This window comes from Heliangelus exortis, chromosome 13, assembly GCF_036169615.1.
Source record: "Heliangelus exortis chromosome 13, bHelExo1.hap1, whole genome shotgun sequence".
In the NCBI taxonomy this organism is placed as follows: domain Eukaryota; kingdom Metazoa; phylum Chordata; class Aves; order Apodiformes; family Trochilidae; genus Heliangelus; species Heliangelus exortis.
Genome location: NC_092434.1, coordinates 14,488,871 through 14,498,033, shown reverse-complemented (window position 1 = coordinate 14,498,033; position 9,163 = coordinate 14,488,871). Strand labels below are relative to the sequence as shown.

Sequence of the window (9,163 nt, the reverse complement as noted above, 5' to 3'; positions counted from 1 at the left end):
GCAAAGATACACACACAAAGACACAGACACACAGACACACACAGACACAGGTACACACACACGCAAAAACGGACACACAAACCGACACAGATACACACAGACAGACACACAGACATATAGATACACACACAGATACACACGCACACAGATACAGATACACAGACAGACATGCAGATAGACACACGCACAAACACACAGGCTCAGACACACAGACAGACAGACACACAAACACAGACACACACAGACATGCACATACACAGACAAACAGGCACATACACACACACACAGAGACACAGATACACACAGACACACACACAAAGACACATGCACACAAAGACACATGCATAGACACACAAGGTACACACAGACACACACAAACACACAGATAGACACAAACACACAGACAGATAAGCACAGAAAGACACAAAGACACACACAGACAGACACACATACACACAGGTACACACAGACAGACACAGATACACACAGACACAAAGACACACAGTCAGACACGCAAACAGACACAGACACACACAGACACACAGATACACACACACACACAGACATAGATACACACACAGAGACAGACACACACACACACACACAGACACACACAAAAAGACACAGACACACACAGACACAGATACACACAGACACACAAAGACACACACACAAACCGACACAGATACACACAGACACACAGACATATAGATACACACAAAGATACGCACATAGACAGAAACACAGACACAGATACACAGAAGCACAGACACAGACACCCACACAGATACAGACACAGATACACAGAAGCACAGACAGACACAGACACACACACAGATAGACACACGCACAGACACACACAAACATACAGACACAGATACACGCATACAGACACAGACACACACACACACATAGACACACAGATACACACAGACAGACACACACAGACAGACGCACACAGACATGCACATACACAGACAGGCACATATACACACACACAGACACAGATACACACACACAGATACACACAGACACATATATAGACACACACACACAGACACACAGACAGACACACACACAGACACAGATACACAGACACACACAAACACACAGATGGACACAGACACAAACACACACTGACACACACATACAGACAGACACAGATACACACAGACACAAAGACACACAGTCAGACACGCACACAGACACAGATACAGACACACACAGAGACACACAGATACACACAGACACACAAACACACACACAAACCAACACAGATACACAAAGACACGCGGACATAGATACACACAAAGATACACACGCACACAGACACACACACAGGTTCAGATACACACATGCAGACACAGACACACAGACACACACAGATACAGACACAGACAAACAGACACAGACGCACACAGATAGACACACACAAACACACAGACACAGATACATGCACACAGACACACACACAGGTTCAGATACACACATGCAGACACAGACACACAGACATACACAGATACACACAGACAAACAGACACAGACGCACACAGATAGACACACACAAACACACAGACACAGATACATGCACACAGACACACACACAGGTACAAACACACACAGACACACACAGACAAATATATAGATGCACAGACACAGACACACTTAGAAAGAAAGACAAACACAGTCAGACATACACACAGACATACGCACACACAGACAAATACACAGATACAAAGACACACACACAGATACACACAGACAGGCACATATGCAGACAGACACATACACACAGACACACACACAGACACAGAAAGACACACAGATACACACAGACAGATACACACAGAAACAGATAGAGAGACACACACACAGACACATATATATAGACACACAAGACACACACAGACACAGATACACAGACAAACACAGACACACAGACAGACACACACAGGTACACACACAGACACATATAGACACACATACACACAGACAAACACACAAACACAGACACACACAGACAGACACATACAGACATGCACATACACAGACAAACAGGCACATGCACATACACACACACAGACACACACATAGACACAGATACACACACAGACACATATATAGACACACAAGACACACACACAGACACACAGAGACACAAAGACAGACACACACAAACACACAGATGGACACAGACACAGATACACACAGACACAAAGACACAGATGCACACAGACACAGATACAGACACACAGAGACACACAGATACACACACACACAAACACAGACACACACAGACACACACACAAACCGACACACGTATAGATACAAAGATACACACGCACACAGACACACACACAAATAGACACACACAGACACAGATACACAGACACACACACAGACAGATGCACACACAAACACAGACACACACACAGACAGATAAACACAGACAGACACAAAGACACACACACACACACAGGTACACACAGAGAGACACAGATACACACAGACACAAAGACACAGTCAGACACGCACACAGACACAGATACAGACACACAGATACACACACACAGACACATACACAAGCAGACACAGATAGACACACACAGAGACACACACACACAGACATAGATACACACACAGAGACACAGAGACAGACACACACACAGGCAAAGATACACACAAAAAAGACACAGACGCACAGACACACACAGACACACACAGACACACAAACAGACACAGATACACACACAAAGACACACACACCGACACACAAACATATAGATACACACAAAGATACACACGCACACAGACAGAAACACAGACACAGACACACACACACAGACACACACACAGACACACAAACACACACAGATACACACACACAGACACATATATATAGACACACAAGACACACACACACACAGAGACACAGACAGACACACACACAGACACAGATACACAGACACACACAAACACACAGATGGACACAGACACAGATACACTCAGACACACACACACAGACACACACACATACACACAGACCGACACAGATACACACAGACACAGATAGACACACGCAGAGACACACAGACACACACACAGATATAGACACACACACACAGGCACAGATACACACACAGGCACAAAGATACACACACAGACACACACATACATATACACACAGAGATACACACACAGACACACAAACACAGACACACACACAAACCGACACAGATACAAAGACAGACACACAGACATATAGATTCACACAAAGATACACACGCACACAGACAGACACACACACTTATACACACACAGACACAGATACACACGCACAGAGACACAAAGATACACAGACAGACACACACAGATACAGACACATGCACACAGATAGACACAGAGACACACACAAACACAGACACACACACACAGATACACTCAGACAGAAAGACAAACACAGTCAGACATACACACAGACACACACAGACAAACACAGATACACACAGACAGGCACATGCGCAGACAGACACATATACACACAGACACACAGACACAGAAAGACATAGATACACACACAGATACACACAGACAGATACACAGAGACAGAGACACACAGACGCACACACACACAGACACATATAGACACACAAGACACACAGACAGATACACAGACACAGACACACAGACACACACATACACAGATATACACACACACAGATGCACACAGAGATACACACATACAGACACACACACAGAAACACACACAATACACAGAGACATACACAGACACAGATAAACACAGACAGACACAAAGACACACACAGACAGACACAGACACATACACAAGCAGACACAGATAGACACACACAGAGACACACACAGACATAGATACACACACAGAGACACAGAGACAGACACACACACAGGCAAAGATACACACAAAAAGACACAGACGCACAGACACACACAGACACAGATACACACACACAGACACACAAAGACACACACACCGACACATACACACAGACACACAAACATATAGATACACACAAAGATACACACGCACACAGACACACACAGACAGAAACACAGACACAGACACACACAGATAGACACACGCACAGACACACACAAACACACAGACACAGATACACACACACAGACACATATATATAGACACACAAGACACACACACACACAGAGACACAGACAGACACACACACAGACACAGATACACAGACACACACAAACACACAGATGGACACAGACACAGATACACACAGACACACACACACAGACACACACACAGACCGACACAGATACACACAAACACAAAGACACACAGTCAGACACGCACACAGACACAGATGCACACAGACACAGATACAGACACACACAGACACACACACACAAACAGACATACAGACACACACAGACACAGATAGACACACGCAGAGACACACAGACACACACACACAGATATAGACACACACACAGGCACAGATACACACACAGACACAAAGATACACACACAGACACACACATACATATACACACAGAGATACACACACAGACACACACATACATATACACACAGAGATACACACACAGACACACAAACACAGACACACACACAAACCGACACAGATACAAAGACAGACACACAGACATATAGATTCACACAAAGATACACACGCACACAGACACACAGACACAGATACACACGCACAGAGACACAAAGATACACAGACAGACACACACAGATACAGACACATGCACACAGATAGACACAGAGACAGAGACACACACAAACACACAGACACACACACAGGTACAGACACAGACACACACACACACAGATACACTCAGACAGAAAGACAAACACAGTCAGACATACACACAGACACACACACAGATACACACACACACACAGATACACACACACACACAGATACACACAGACAGGCACATGCGCAGACAGACACATATACACACAGACACACATAGACACAGATACGCAGACACACACACAGACACAGAAAGACACATAGATACACACACACAGATACACACAGACAGATACACAGAGACAGAGACACACAGACGCACACACACACAGACACATATAGACACACAAGACACACAGACACAGATACACAGACACAGACACACAGACACACACACATACACAGATATACACACACACAGATGCACACAGAGATACACACATACAGACACACACACAGAAACACACACAATACACAGAGACATACACAGACACAGATAAACACAGACACAAAGACACACACAGACAGACACACAAACACAGATAGACACACATACATACACACAGACACACACAAGTACACACAGACACGTATACACACAGACTGACTCAAAGACACACACACATACACACAGAGACACAAATACACACACACAGATACAAACACAGACAGAAAAACAGACAGACACAGACACACAGAAACACACAGATAGACACACGCACAGACACACACAGACACACAAACACATAGACAGATACACACACACAGGTACACACACAGAGACATATATAGACACAGAGACACATGCACAGACAGACACACACAGATACAGACACACACAGACGCACACACACACAGACACATATATAGACACACAAGACACACACAGACACAGATACACAGACACAAACACAGACACACAGACACAGACACAAACCGACACAGGTACACACACAGATACACAGACACACACACACAGACACCCAGACAGACACGCACACACACATACACAGATATACAAACACACACAGATGCGTACACACACACACACACGGGTACAGACAGAGATACACACATACAGACACAAAGACACACACAGACACACACACACAGACACACCGAGACCCATACACACAAAGACACACACACAAACACACACACACAGAGACACAGATAAACACAGACAGACACAAAGACACACACACACACATACACACACACAGACACACACAGGTACACACAGACACGTATACACACAGACTGACACAAAGACACACACACATACACACAGAGACACAGATACACACAGATACAAACACACAGACAGAAAAAGACACACAGACAGACACATACACACAGAAACACACAGATAGACACATGCACAGACACACACAGACATAGATACACACAGACACACAGACACACACAGACACATAGACACACAGACACAGATACACACAGACACAAAGACACATGCACAGACACACACAGATACACAGACACAGATACACGCAGACACAAACACACAGTCCAACACACGCACAGACACACAGATAGACACACACACAGACAGATACACACAGACACGCACATACACAGACACAGATACACAAACACAGACACACACACAGACTCACTCAGACACAAATACACACACACAGGCACAGGTACACACACAGACACCCAGACAGACACACACACACACACATACACACACACAGACACAGATACACACAGTCAGATAAACAAAGACACAAAGACACACACACAGATACACACAGACACACAGACACACACACAGATACATACACACGATACACAGAGACACACAGAGACACACAGACACACCAAGACACATACACACAAACACAAAGACACACACACAAAAACACACACAGACGCACACACAGAGATACACACAGACACAAAGACACACACACTGACTCAGATAGACGTACACACACACACAGAGACACAGACACACAGGTACACACAGACAGGCACAGATACACAGACTTACACAAAGACACACACACACAAAGAAACACACACAGAGACACAGATACACACACACAGACACAAACACACACACAGGCAAAAACAGACACACACACAGAGATATACACACACACACAGATACACAGAGGTACACAGACAGATACACACAGACACACGCAGAGAAACAAAGACACATACAGACACAAACACACATGCACACACACACAGATACACACACAGATACAGAGACACACACAAAGATACACACATACACACAGATATACACAGACAGGCATAAAGACACACACAGACACACACACACAGACACACACACAAACAACACACAGACAAACACAGACACAGACGCACACGCAGACAGGTACACACACACAGATATACACACACCCACAGACACAGAGACACAAACACAGATACAGATACACACACACAGACACACACACGCGAACACAGATACACACGGAGATACACACAGACACATATATGAACACAAAGAGACACATATACACACACAGACACAGATATACACACGCAGACACAGATACAGAGAAAGACACAAAGATACACACACACAGACACAGATACACAGACACACACACACACACATACACACAGACTGACACACAGACACACATACACACACAGACACAGAATCACACAGAAACAGATACACACAGACACAGAGACACACACACACAGAGACACACACATATACACACACACACACACACACACAGATACACACACAGACAAGTACACACACACACAGACAAGTACACACACACACAGATACAGATACACACAGACACGGACAGACACACAGACAGACACAGATACACACACACACAGATACACAGACACACACACAGATACACAGACAGACACACATACTCCCACCTGGGCTGTGGTTTTGGTCCTGGCACTGCTGCTCCACATCCCGCTTGAACCTGGGAGGCTCCTGCCGCATTCCATGAGGTGAGATGTGTGTCTGGGCTTTTTTTTTTTCCCTTAAAAGCACCTGTTCCTGGAGACTTTCCTTGGAGCCTTACACCTGACAGGTCTCTGGGCTTTACTGTGGGTCACCCAGTACAACCATAACACTTACCATGAGCTTTGCTAAGCAGGTTTTTTTTGTTTTAAGGCTTTTATTGTTACCAGCACTCATCTCATTGACTGGAGCTGCAGAATATTTTTGAAGAATTTTATTATAAACCTAGTAATTATGACATTAACTTAAACTATTCTATATTAAATTATAATCTCCATGTACCTTAATGACAAGAGCAACAAAGCCAGACATGAATCAGAAATTACAGGGAATTGCTCCATAGTGCAGGTGACTTCCACGCTTTCGAGAAGGGAGCTGGTGCTGGGAGGAGCAGACCCATTCCCAGCAGGCAGAACTTTCACACAAAGAAAATAAAACCTTTTTATTTTTTTTTAACAGCTACTCCTTTTCACTGTCTCATTGAACTCCATGTCTCTGTTTTATGGTGCAGCAGGCCTGGTTTTTCAAAGTTTCATTCTTCTGCTTTGCAGTACCAGAACCATACAACTATCTGTGCCAATAGGGCATGTTCTGTGAGAACATGCCTAATGGTTAGAGTCAGTCTACCAGATGGGTTGTAAAACACTTTGAAACAACTCCTCTCAAAGGATATTATACTCCTAAAGCTGTATATTTATTATAAACAGAGCTTTCTAACCAAAAAAAAAAAAACCACCAAAAAAAAAAAACAAAAAAAAACCACAAAAAACAAACAAAAAAAAACCCCAAACTAGAAATGCTGTCTCCTTCTGAAGCTCACTGACATGTGGAGCCACACTAGATCTCTGCTGAAACAGAACTTAATTTATCACTACCCCTAAATATCAAAGGGGCTCGAGAAGGAGCTGTTTAGTCTTTTTAACTGAGAGATGTTGTGGATGACTGAAAAGTCCATGTAATTTTAATTTCTCATCTGACTGATAGGCATTTGATGGTCTTACCCCAGTGAGCTGATTTCAGGCCTGCCCTGGTCGAGCTTCTGCCTCCTGTGGGTGTGAGGGTCACCTTTGGAGCCTGTTTTTCTCTTCTAACCTCTACAGAGAGGGCTCTGAAAACTTCATGGATCAGCTGAAGGCAGAGAATTGCTCCTGAGGAGACCTCCTGATGGGGCTGGGCTGACCTGCTGGGCATGAACACTACAGCTCCCATGTGGTCCCTGTGCCAGGGTTTACTGATAATGCCACCAAGAGACACCACGTCAAGCCTATTTCAGACCATGCCTTATCAGCCACACTCATTCATGGTCACTGTCATCACAAAATGGGCCTTGATACTATTTTTTGGTGTCATATGGTATGATACAAGGCCA

At 44.3% G+C, this 9,163-nt stretch overlaps 1 long non-coding RNA gene across 1 annotated transcript; it reads right to left on the bottom strand.

The window, feature by feature from the left end:
• Nucleotides 1-7,817: 7,817 nt before the first annotated feature.
• On the bottom strand, nucleotides 7,818-9,163 carry LOC139802120 (uncharacterized). The gene is made up of 2 exons (XR_011728517.1): nucleotides 8,558-9,163; nucleotides 7,818-8,507 (listed from the first exon to the last, which is right to left on the bottom strand). It is a non-coding gene; the product is annotated as an uncharacterized lncRNA (long non-coding RNA).